The sequence below is a fragment of the Notolepis coatsorum genome, assembly GCF_963971535.1.
Source record: "Notolepis coatsorum genome assembly, chromosome: 10".
NCBI lineage: Eukaryota > Metazoa > Chordata > Actinopteri > Aulopiformes > Paralepididae > Notolepis > Notolepis coatsorum.
Genome location: NC_140174.1, coordinates 123,659,274 through 123,669,088, shown reverse-complemented (window position 1 = coordinate 123,669,088; position 9,815 = coordinate 123,659,274).

Below are 9,815 nucleotides of genomic sequence, written 5' to 3'. Positions count from 1 at the left end.
TTATGATTTTATATGCTGTGTGATTTTATATGCCTTTTTGGGGAGCTTGTCTAAAGGGTCAAACCTAAATATAATGAGAAATAGTCTCCCATGGAGACAGGTTGTCACATATTGAATTTCTACGATGCAAGGTGGCATTAAAAATTATAGACTACAACCTCTGCAGTGTTTTGTGATGGATAATCTAAGATAATACCCTGCATGGATTTGCTGGGTTGTTTAATGTCACAGGAGCTGTGAACAGCAGAATTTATTTCATCAGTTTGATTAGCAGCGGTGATATTAATGCTCTCACACACACACAGACACACACAAACACACACAAACACACACATAAGCATTTAATCTTTCTCGCATTACATAATAAATTGATTCATTCATATCGAACAGACTTTTTATTATTGCAAATAAAACGTCCTGGGGCCGGGTCGGTGCCAGTTAACGGATATACATATAATGCACTGTAAATACACAGGATTTAGCAAGAAATGTACATTTTCATCCTCAGTCCTCAAACATAAAACAAATAAAATACAAAAACAGAGCAATACAATACAATACAATAACATTTCATTTCAGATATTGATTGAAGAAGTGTGTTTTTGGTCGACGGCGGAAACATTTGTAGTGTTTCGGCTGTCCTGACTGTGGTGGGAAGTTCGTTCCACCATTGTGGAAAGAGGACAGAGAATAGCCGGCTTCTCTTTGATCACGCCCCCCCCCCCCCCCCCCCCCCCCGGATAGGAGTGGGTCTGAGGAGCGGTCTTTTGTCAGGAAGGGGCGGATCCCCTCATCCTCATCATCCTCATCATCATCCTCCTCATCCTCATCCTCATCAGATCAACAAGGAGAATTTGAACTGCGACTGGAATCATCAATGAGCAGAATTTGATTGTTTTGAGCTGTCATTTTCAGAAGCGTACAAATCCAATATCTGGCCTATATAGTACTATAGTGCTCACACTGTATAACATACTGTAGTGCTCACGCTTCTCATGCAAGCTGCCTGGCCCCTTGGGGGTTGAGACTGACTCCATTACGCTGTCGTTTTTAAATTTTTTCTATTCTGTGTACAGTATGCTACACAGATCCTTTGCCATACATATATTTCAGGAGATAACCACTTGGCGAAAGCGTAGGCGGGCCGTATTACAAGGCTATTGTTGAGATACACGATCCTTCATAAACAATCAGTCTGTATTGATTGCGTCCTTTCCGTAGCATCCGACACAGACAGGAGCTGTGGTTAATATGTGTTATTAATATGATATATTAATATACATGTATATTTTATGATGACATTGGATCGAATAAATCTAAGAAATTAATGTATAGTAAATGTAGTAAACAGCGTAGTGCACTTGGGAAGCAAGATCGATTGCAAACATGTTTTCTTTTTACAAGGCCCTGCATGAATAAATACTGGTATTTTCACGAGCCCAGGCCTGAAGCTGAGAATACATATCTCACATGGAACCCCAGCTCTATATAATCATTAGACTATATATCTTCTTCTTCTTTGGCCCCTTAACTCCAAGCGGAACATAGGACTCTTCTCCATCCAGCGCGTCTTCTCCGCCTCTCCCCAGCTGATTTGATTTTATTTTATTACGGATCCCCATTAGCTGGTGCCATAGCAACCAGCTAGTCTTCCTGGGGTCCACACAAAAAAAACATACAAAAACAATTATTATTGCAAAACAAAATGATTAAAAGTCAGTACTCAACACACAATGCATAATGAAACTAACAATTAAGATGGCTAAAATTACATGCAAGCAAAGAAACATAACAAAATACTTGTGTTAAAAACAATTAAAGCTTCTTTTTTAAAGTGAATCTACTTTAAATGCAGCTGGTGCCACATCTCTTCAGCTCTGCCTCAGTGTCCCGCCTCGGGCTCTTTTTGGGCCTTCCTCTCTTCCGCTTCCCCTGGAGGTTCCAGGTCAGGGCCTGGAGTGTGATGGTAGCTGCTGCTGGTTCCACGTCGGGGCCTGGCGTGTGATGGTAGCTGCTGGTTCCACGTCAGGGCCTGGCGTGTGTTGGTAGCTGCTGCTGGTTCCACGTCAGGGCCTGGCGTGTGTTGGTAGCTGCTGGTTCCATGTCGGGGCCTGGCGTGTGTTGGTAGCTGCTGGTTCCATGTCGGGGCCTGGCGTGTGATGGTAGCTGCTGCTGGTTCCACGTCGGGGCCTGGCGTGTGATGGTAGCTGCTGCTGGTTCCACGTCAGGGCCTGGCGTGTGTTGGTAGCTGCTGGTTCCACGTCGGAGCCTGGCGTGTGTTGGTAGCTGCTGGTTCCACGTCGGGGCCTGGCGTGTGTTGGTAGCTGCTGGTTCCACGTCGGGGCCTGGCATGTGACGGTAGCTGCTGCTGGTTCCACGTCGGGGCCTGGCATGTGACGGTAGCTGCTGCTGGTTCCACGTCGGGGCCTGGCGTGTGATGGTAGCTGCTGGTTCCACGTCGGGGCCTGGCGTGTGTTGGTAGCTGCTGGTTCCACGTCAGGGCCTGGCGTGTGATGGTAGCTGCTGGTTCCACGTCGGGGCCTGGCGTGTGATGGTAGCTGCTGGTTCCACGTCGGGGCCTGGCGTGTGTTGGTAGCTGCTGGTTCCACGTCGGGGCCTGGCGTGTGACGGTAGCTGCTGGTTCCACGTCGGGGCCTGGCGTGTGTTGGTAGCTGCTGGTTCCACGTCGGGGCCTGGCGTGTGTTGGTAGCTGCTGGTTCCACGTCGGGGCCTGGCGTGTGATGGTAGCTGCTGGTGGTTCCACGTCAGGGCCTGGCGTGTGTTGGTAGCTGCTGGTGGTTCCACGTCGGGGCCTGGCGTGTGTTGGTAGCTGCTGGTGGTTCCACGTCGGGGCCTGGCGTGTGTTGGTAGCTGCTGGTGGTTCCACGTCAGGGCCTGGCGTGTGATGGTAGCTGCTGGTTTCGGATCTCTGGCTCTCTACTGGGTCCTGGCTCCCTCTCTGCCACAGCTCCTTAGTGCTGATTTTATCCGGCCACCTGGTTCTGAAGAGGCGCCTCAGACAGCTGGTAATGAATGTCTGGATCTTCTATACAATACTCTCCAGGGGCCTCATTTATCAATGTTGCGTACGCACAGATATGACAATTAAATTAAATCAAATTAAATTAATCAATAAAGCAATATAAATAATATAGTATTATTTATTTACATTTTTTTTTTTTTTTTTGATCAAATATCTTTATTTTCTTTTTCTTTTCTTTTTTCCAACATGAAACAAAACATATCACAATACAACAACAACAACAACAACAATACATAAAAAGACTTCCCAAGACAGTAACTCAACACCACATGACAAGACAACAACTGATACAACTGTACAGTGATCATCCTAACATGGACACTCGCTCGTTCTCTCCCCCCCCCCCCTCCCCCCGCTCACCCCAGGACCTCAACATGAGTCACACTCACAATACATCACTCAGCAAAAAAACAAGAATCAAAACAAACATTTCCAAACTTATATGCGTTCCCTCAACTTTGCCACTGTAGCCAACCAAATTACGATATCAGATTCCCTAACCCCTATAACACATGCCGTGGATATCTCCAAATAGATCACGTCAAGGTAGGTGAGAAACCATACCTTTGGACAGAGTCTATCTGGATGAAACCAACGTGAGGCAATACATTTTTTTGCGGCTGTGAGGCCGGCCAAAATGAGTTTTTTCACCTCTATAGAGGTCGGTAATTTAGAGAGATCATTCAATAATAATACAGAAGGAGATACAGGTATGGTTAGAGAGAAAATGTCTGAGAGCTGTAACATTTTCCCAAAAAATCACAACAGGAGGGCATTCCCAGTACATATGCATAAATGTACCTGTGGCGCCATTTGGACACAAGGTACATAGAGAGTCAGGTCTGAGACCCATTGAATTCAATCGTCTAGGGGTTAAATAAGTCCTGTGAATAAAATGTAGATGAATCTGTTGGTGATCTGGGTTGTGTGAGGATAACCGAACATTTTCCCAGACTGCATCCCAATCAAAATCTACATCCAACTCCGGAACATCCTTTCTCCAAATAGTATCCAGGGGGAGCTCTTTATACGAGGTCATGAGTAAATGGCGATAAAAGTCAGAGACAAAGCCTCTCGATGTCTCCTTGTCATAAAAGAACTTGTGAAAGCGGTGATGCACTAGTGGAGCATCCCATGGCACGCCATGAGCCTTCAGAGCTGCTCTTATTTGTAAATAAAAGAAAAAGGAGGTTCCGGGGAGATCATATCCGTTGGATATATCCTGGAAAGATCGGAGGCCAGAGTTATCAAAGATATCCCCCAATGTGTGGATGCCTTTCTTTTCCCATCTAGGGTACCTAATAGGTTGTTGTCCAATAAGGAGAAGATTGTTATTAAATAGAGGGGAATGCGTGTGCCATTGATGGTGGTTTGTACCCACTTTCTGAGTGTCACGCCAAGTTTGGATCACATGTGTGATTAAAGGGCCAAATCTTAATTTACATTGTTTAATTGATATGTTGGTATACACAATATCCTGAAGTCTATATGGGGACACCAACTTCTCCTCCAATGGTCGCCAAGATACAGCTGCTTGAGCATCAAACCAAGTGATCAAAGGTCTCAGAGAGAAAGCCTGAAAATAATATTTAAAGTCTGGAAATGCTAAGCCCCCATCGAGTTTACTCCTTTGGGCAGTTGATCTCTTCAAGAGCGGGCGTTTATTGTTCCAAACGAATTTATACGAGGCAGAGTGCAATTTCTGCCAGTAACCAACAGGAGGAGGTAACGGGAGCATGGAGCTGATAAAGTTAATTCTGGGTAAAATATTCATTTTAATTATTGACGCACGGGCCTGTAATGAATTTTTTAATTTGGACCATCTGTTAAAGTCATTCATAATCCTGTCACCCAAGCTGGAGTAATTATACCTTACCGTCTGGCCAATAGTGGGGAATATTTCAATCCCGAGACATTTAAAGTGCTCCACCATAAGCATGTTTGCCGGTAAGATGGTAGCCTTCGCAGGCTCATTAAGTGGAAGAAAAGCAGATTTTGGCCAGTTGATCTTAAAGCCGGACAGGCTGCCGAATTCATCTATCACGCCGAGCAGATGAGGTAGAGAGACGGAGGGATTTTGCATAAACAGGAGTACTTCATCTGCGTATAAGCTAATATGATGATGTGTGCCCTGAATTGAAATAGGAGACATAATTTGGGATTGTCTTATGTATTGAGCTAGGGGTTCGAGGGATAAAGCGAAGAGTCCGGGACTAAGAGGACAACCCTGTCTAGAAGAACGCGAGACAGAGAAGAGTGGCGAACAGAGCTTTCCTGTTAAGATCATGGCCGAAGGCTCAGTGTATAGAACTTTGATCATATGAATGAAACCCTCACCCAACCCCATCCTTCTGAGAACTGCCCATAAGTAAGACCACTCCAATCTGTCAAATGCCTTCATTGCGTCCAAGGATATGACCGCTGTAGGGGCTGCAATATCCTTGCTGGCATTAATCACGTGCAGTAACCGTCTGATGTTGTCAGTAACCAGGCGGCCTCTTATGAAGCCGGTCTGATCAGGGTGAACTAGAGATGTCATGTGCTTTTGAAGTCTGGTGGCTAGAACCTTGGCATATAGCTTAAGATCGGCTCCGAGGAGACTTAGGGGCCTGTAGCTGCCACATTCGGTGGGGTCCTTATCCTTCTTGAGTAAAACAGATATAAGCGCCATATTGACATCTCTAGAAAAATTGCCCTCTTTGATTGAGTGTAAGATCATTGAGAGTAATAAGGGGCAGAGTACATCCCAGAATGCAAGATAGAGTTCCGGTGGAATGCCGTCCCATCCGGGAGCCTTGCCCCGTTGCATATCCGCAATCGCCTCTCTAAGTTCAACCAGCGTGATAGGTGCAGCTAACAACCTAGCACTATCTTCTGAGATCTGTGGTAGATTGATTTGATCAAGAAAATCCTCCAGCTTGGTATGATCAAAGACCACCTCTGACTTGTACAGATTGGAATAAAAACAGCGAAATGTATCATTAATCTTTTTTGGGTTGGTGGTTACCTCCCCCTGTTGGTTCTTAATGGAAGGGATATCCGCAAATTGCTCACTGGCACGTATCTTCATAGCTAATAAGTGACTAGGCCTGGAGGCGTGAAAGTAGTAGTGCTGTCTTGTTCTGTGCATCTGAAATTCAGATTGTTGTCTTAAAATGGAGTTAATCTCTTTTTTCACTACCTTAATTTGAAGCTCCAGTCGATTAGAGTAGTTGTGCTGCAAGGAAGAGATCAACATGGCTTGAAGCTTTTCCAGTTCCTCTAGCTTGGAGAGACGTCCCTTGCGGAGATTAGATGCAAAGAGAGTAGTGTTACTTCTGATAAATCCCTTAACCGAATTCCATAGGATTCTGGGGTCCTGTACAGAGCCAACATTAAACTGTAGGAATTCAGTGAGCTTCTCTTTAAATTGCAAGTTAAACTCTCCGTTTTTCAGAAGTGTTGAGTTAAAACGCCATCTAGGGGCACGGGATGTTATTTTACTGAGTGAACCTTTGAGGAGGATACCTTTGTGGTCTGAGAGTGCTATGGGCACCAAGTCAACATCAAAGCTATCAAAGAGATGTGGGGAAGAAAAAACATAATCAATTCTGGAAGAGGTCTTATGTCTCGATGAGAAGAAGGAGTAATCCCTCGCAGATGGGTTGAGCGAACGCCACATATCAATTACCCCTGTGTCCTTAGACCAGGCCTGTAGGGCTGTGGTAGCTTGTTTCTGATCAGAGTTTTCCGCGTGATTGGATCTATCGATCAATGGATCCCAAACTGCATTAAAATCAGCTCCTACTATTAAAGAGTAATCAGGTAGTTTCAACATAGCTGAAGTTAGTACAGCATAAAAGTTAGCGTCATACAAATTAGGGGCGTATGCAGAAATCAGCGCAATTTTCCGGTTAGAGCATTCTATTTTAGCAATAGTGATTCGACCATTTGCATCAGACCACACATCTAACAGTTTAATATTCAAATTATTCTTCACCACTATGGCTACCCCTCGGGCCTTGGTGCCAAAAGAAGAAGAACTTATGTTATGATAACATTTATTTGCCAATTTTGCGTTATCCGCCAATAAAAGATGAGTTTCACTTAGTAAAGCCAGATCCACTTGCTTCCTTTTTAGCCACGTTAGTACACTTGTGCGTTTATGTGGTATATTGAGACCCCCTGTATTCCAGATCAGGATATTCAAATTAGCCATAGTCTAAAAGGGATGCAGTCTGGTTGAATGTAATTCGTTTGGAGTAGAAAACTATAATAGATACATATTCACTTGTTAAGGTTCCATTGAGTACCGAGCGTGAGCGTGAAAACAAAAATAAAACAGAGCGAGTCGACTGAAAAGAAAAACAAAAAACACAATCCCCCATTCCCTCCCCCCTCCCCCCACTACTATAACTTCTCCTATCCGGAGATTAAGCTGCATCCTAAAATGCAAACAGCCAGGTAAAAAGCAGACTTCCTTCTCAGTGGCTACACGCCACGCTCCCACAACAGTAACAAAAAAAGTATAATTAAATGCCTCTAAAAGGTAGAGAGAAAAAAAAAAATAATAATAATAATAATAATATCAATAATAATAATTATTATCATTATTGTTAAACCGTAGTGGTTTAATTAAGTTTAAACAAAAAGTCCTAGAACAGGATCAATAGTAATGTTAATGTTAAGATAGAGATATATAAACATATATGCACATACACACACAACTGCATGATAGCAGAATGATAACAAATGGGCAGCACTTCCTGCAAACTGGGGAGGGCGCAACATTGACTATTAGTCTATTGTTTCTTAAAGTTCGCTCTTAAAACTCAGAGCAGAGGGTACCTGCCAATGTACAGTTTCCTCCCCCTCAAATGTATGTATTCTCCTGTATGTCATAAATGTATGGTTGCCGCAGCACTATATATCTGCATGTAACAAACGTTTATGAATTAAGATTTGAAATGAAAATGAAGCTAAATAAATTAAATGCATTCCTACATGCTGCACATACATACGCTGTAAATGGGCTTTTGGGTGAAGTAATAATAAGTGCATGCTTACACCTGCAGCCCAAGCATATACGCAAAAAATATATACAGAAAGAAAAAAGAAAAATACTTTAGATGAAAGAATAAATGCTGTATTCGTGTTGCACTTACAAATGCAGTGGGGCTTTAAGCTAAATAAATTAAATGCATTCCTATACATGCTGCAAAGTTGTAAATGGGCTTATGGGTGAAATAATAATAAGTGCATGCTTAAACTGTGCATTCACACACACACACACACACACACCTACACACACTGCACGAATGCATGTGCACTCACACACATTCATGCAGCCATGTGCATGCATTTGCAAGCCTAACACCACCCTAATTGTCAAAAAAACTTGCATACTTGGAGAGCCAATAACATGATGGCCACATGTAGCCTATAAAGTATATGTCCACAGTATATGCTTGAATAGGCTTTAGATTAAATAATAGGAAGTAGATATGCATGTGTGCTCACACACACATAGGCTGTAGGTGAAATAATAAGTATGCATGAATGCACACACCCACAAAAGCATGCAAACGCAAGATTCAAGAAAGAGAAAGATTAGTATCTTTCTGTGTGTTTTAGTCATATGTTCGGCAGATTTACGTGCAGAATTTAAACCCTACTAGTTAATTTAATGAGTTTTGGTCTGTGAGACAAAGTCAAAAACAACAGTCTGGGCTCGTGACAATGTTTTTAAATACCTAAGCCAAATATCTTTGCTAAATTAATATTATGAGTCTGTTAGACAGTGTGCGCGGCCCAGTCAGGCCTGGTCATCGGGCCTCAGATTACGGCGTCAGGCATGAAATGAGCCTTGAAACTTGAATCTCAGAATTTGCATACTTTATTTAATTGTCACGTGAAAACGCATAATAACAAGCTGCAATAGTAATGCAAATAGTTAAAAAAAAAAGAGAACAAGTGATAATGATCATGATAATAATAATAATAATAATAATAATAACAATAATAATAATAATAATAATAATAATAATAATAATAATAATAATAATAATAATAATAATAATAATAATAATAATAATAATAATAATAATAATAATAATAATAAACAAAGCCCGCTAATTAACCTATATTAGGACAGTGTTGACAAATAGAACGAAACCATTCAGCTGCACTGCATGTGCATATTGATCAAACGGCAAACGCAACCAAGTTGGCTGTTGACAGTTATTAAAGTGATAGTTTCTCCTCCAATATTAGTAGTAGGCATAGCCTATAGTATAGGTGAGAAAAAAAATAAATAGAGAAGAAACAGTTCAAGTTCATAGAACAGTCACTTAGCTGATCCGTCGTTTGTCCGCTGCAAGACTGGCCTAGTCTTCAACAGTTGCTGGTACGCTTTTATTCGCTTTTGGAAGGAGATTGTTCTCTTTGAGAAATACATCAGCGTCCTCCTTTGAGTGACACATTGTTTGTTTCCCTTTGAAGTCGATCTGTAACGACGAGGGCCAGCGCATTCTGTAGACAATGTTATTGTCTTGTAGGGCGATTTTGGCCTCAAGAAACATCTCTTTCCTCTTTTTTTTAATAGACGCTGGAATGTCTTGGAATATTTGGATTTTCGCGTTTTCAAATGTGAGGGAACGCTTCTCTCTGGCCAGCTGTTGGATCTTGTTTTTCTCCTGGAGACGAAGAAAGCGAACCCAAACATTGCGAGGTGGACGGCCTGCGGCTGGACACGTGTTTGGGGCCCGGTGCGCCGCTTGTAGTTCGATGCGCC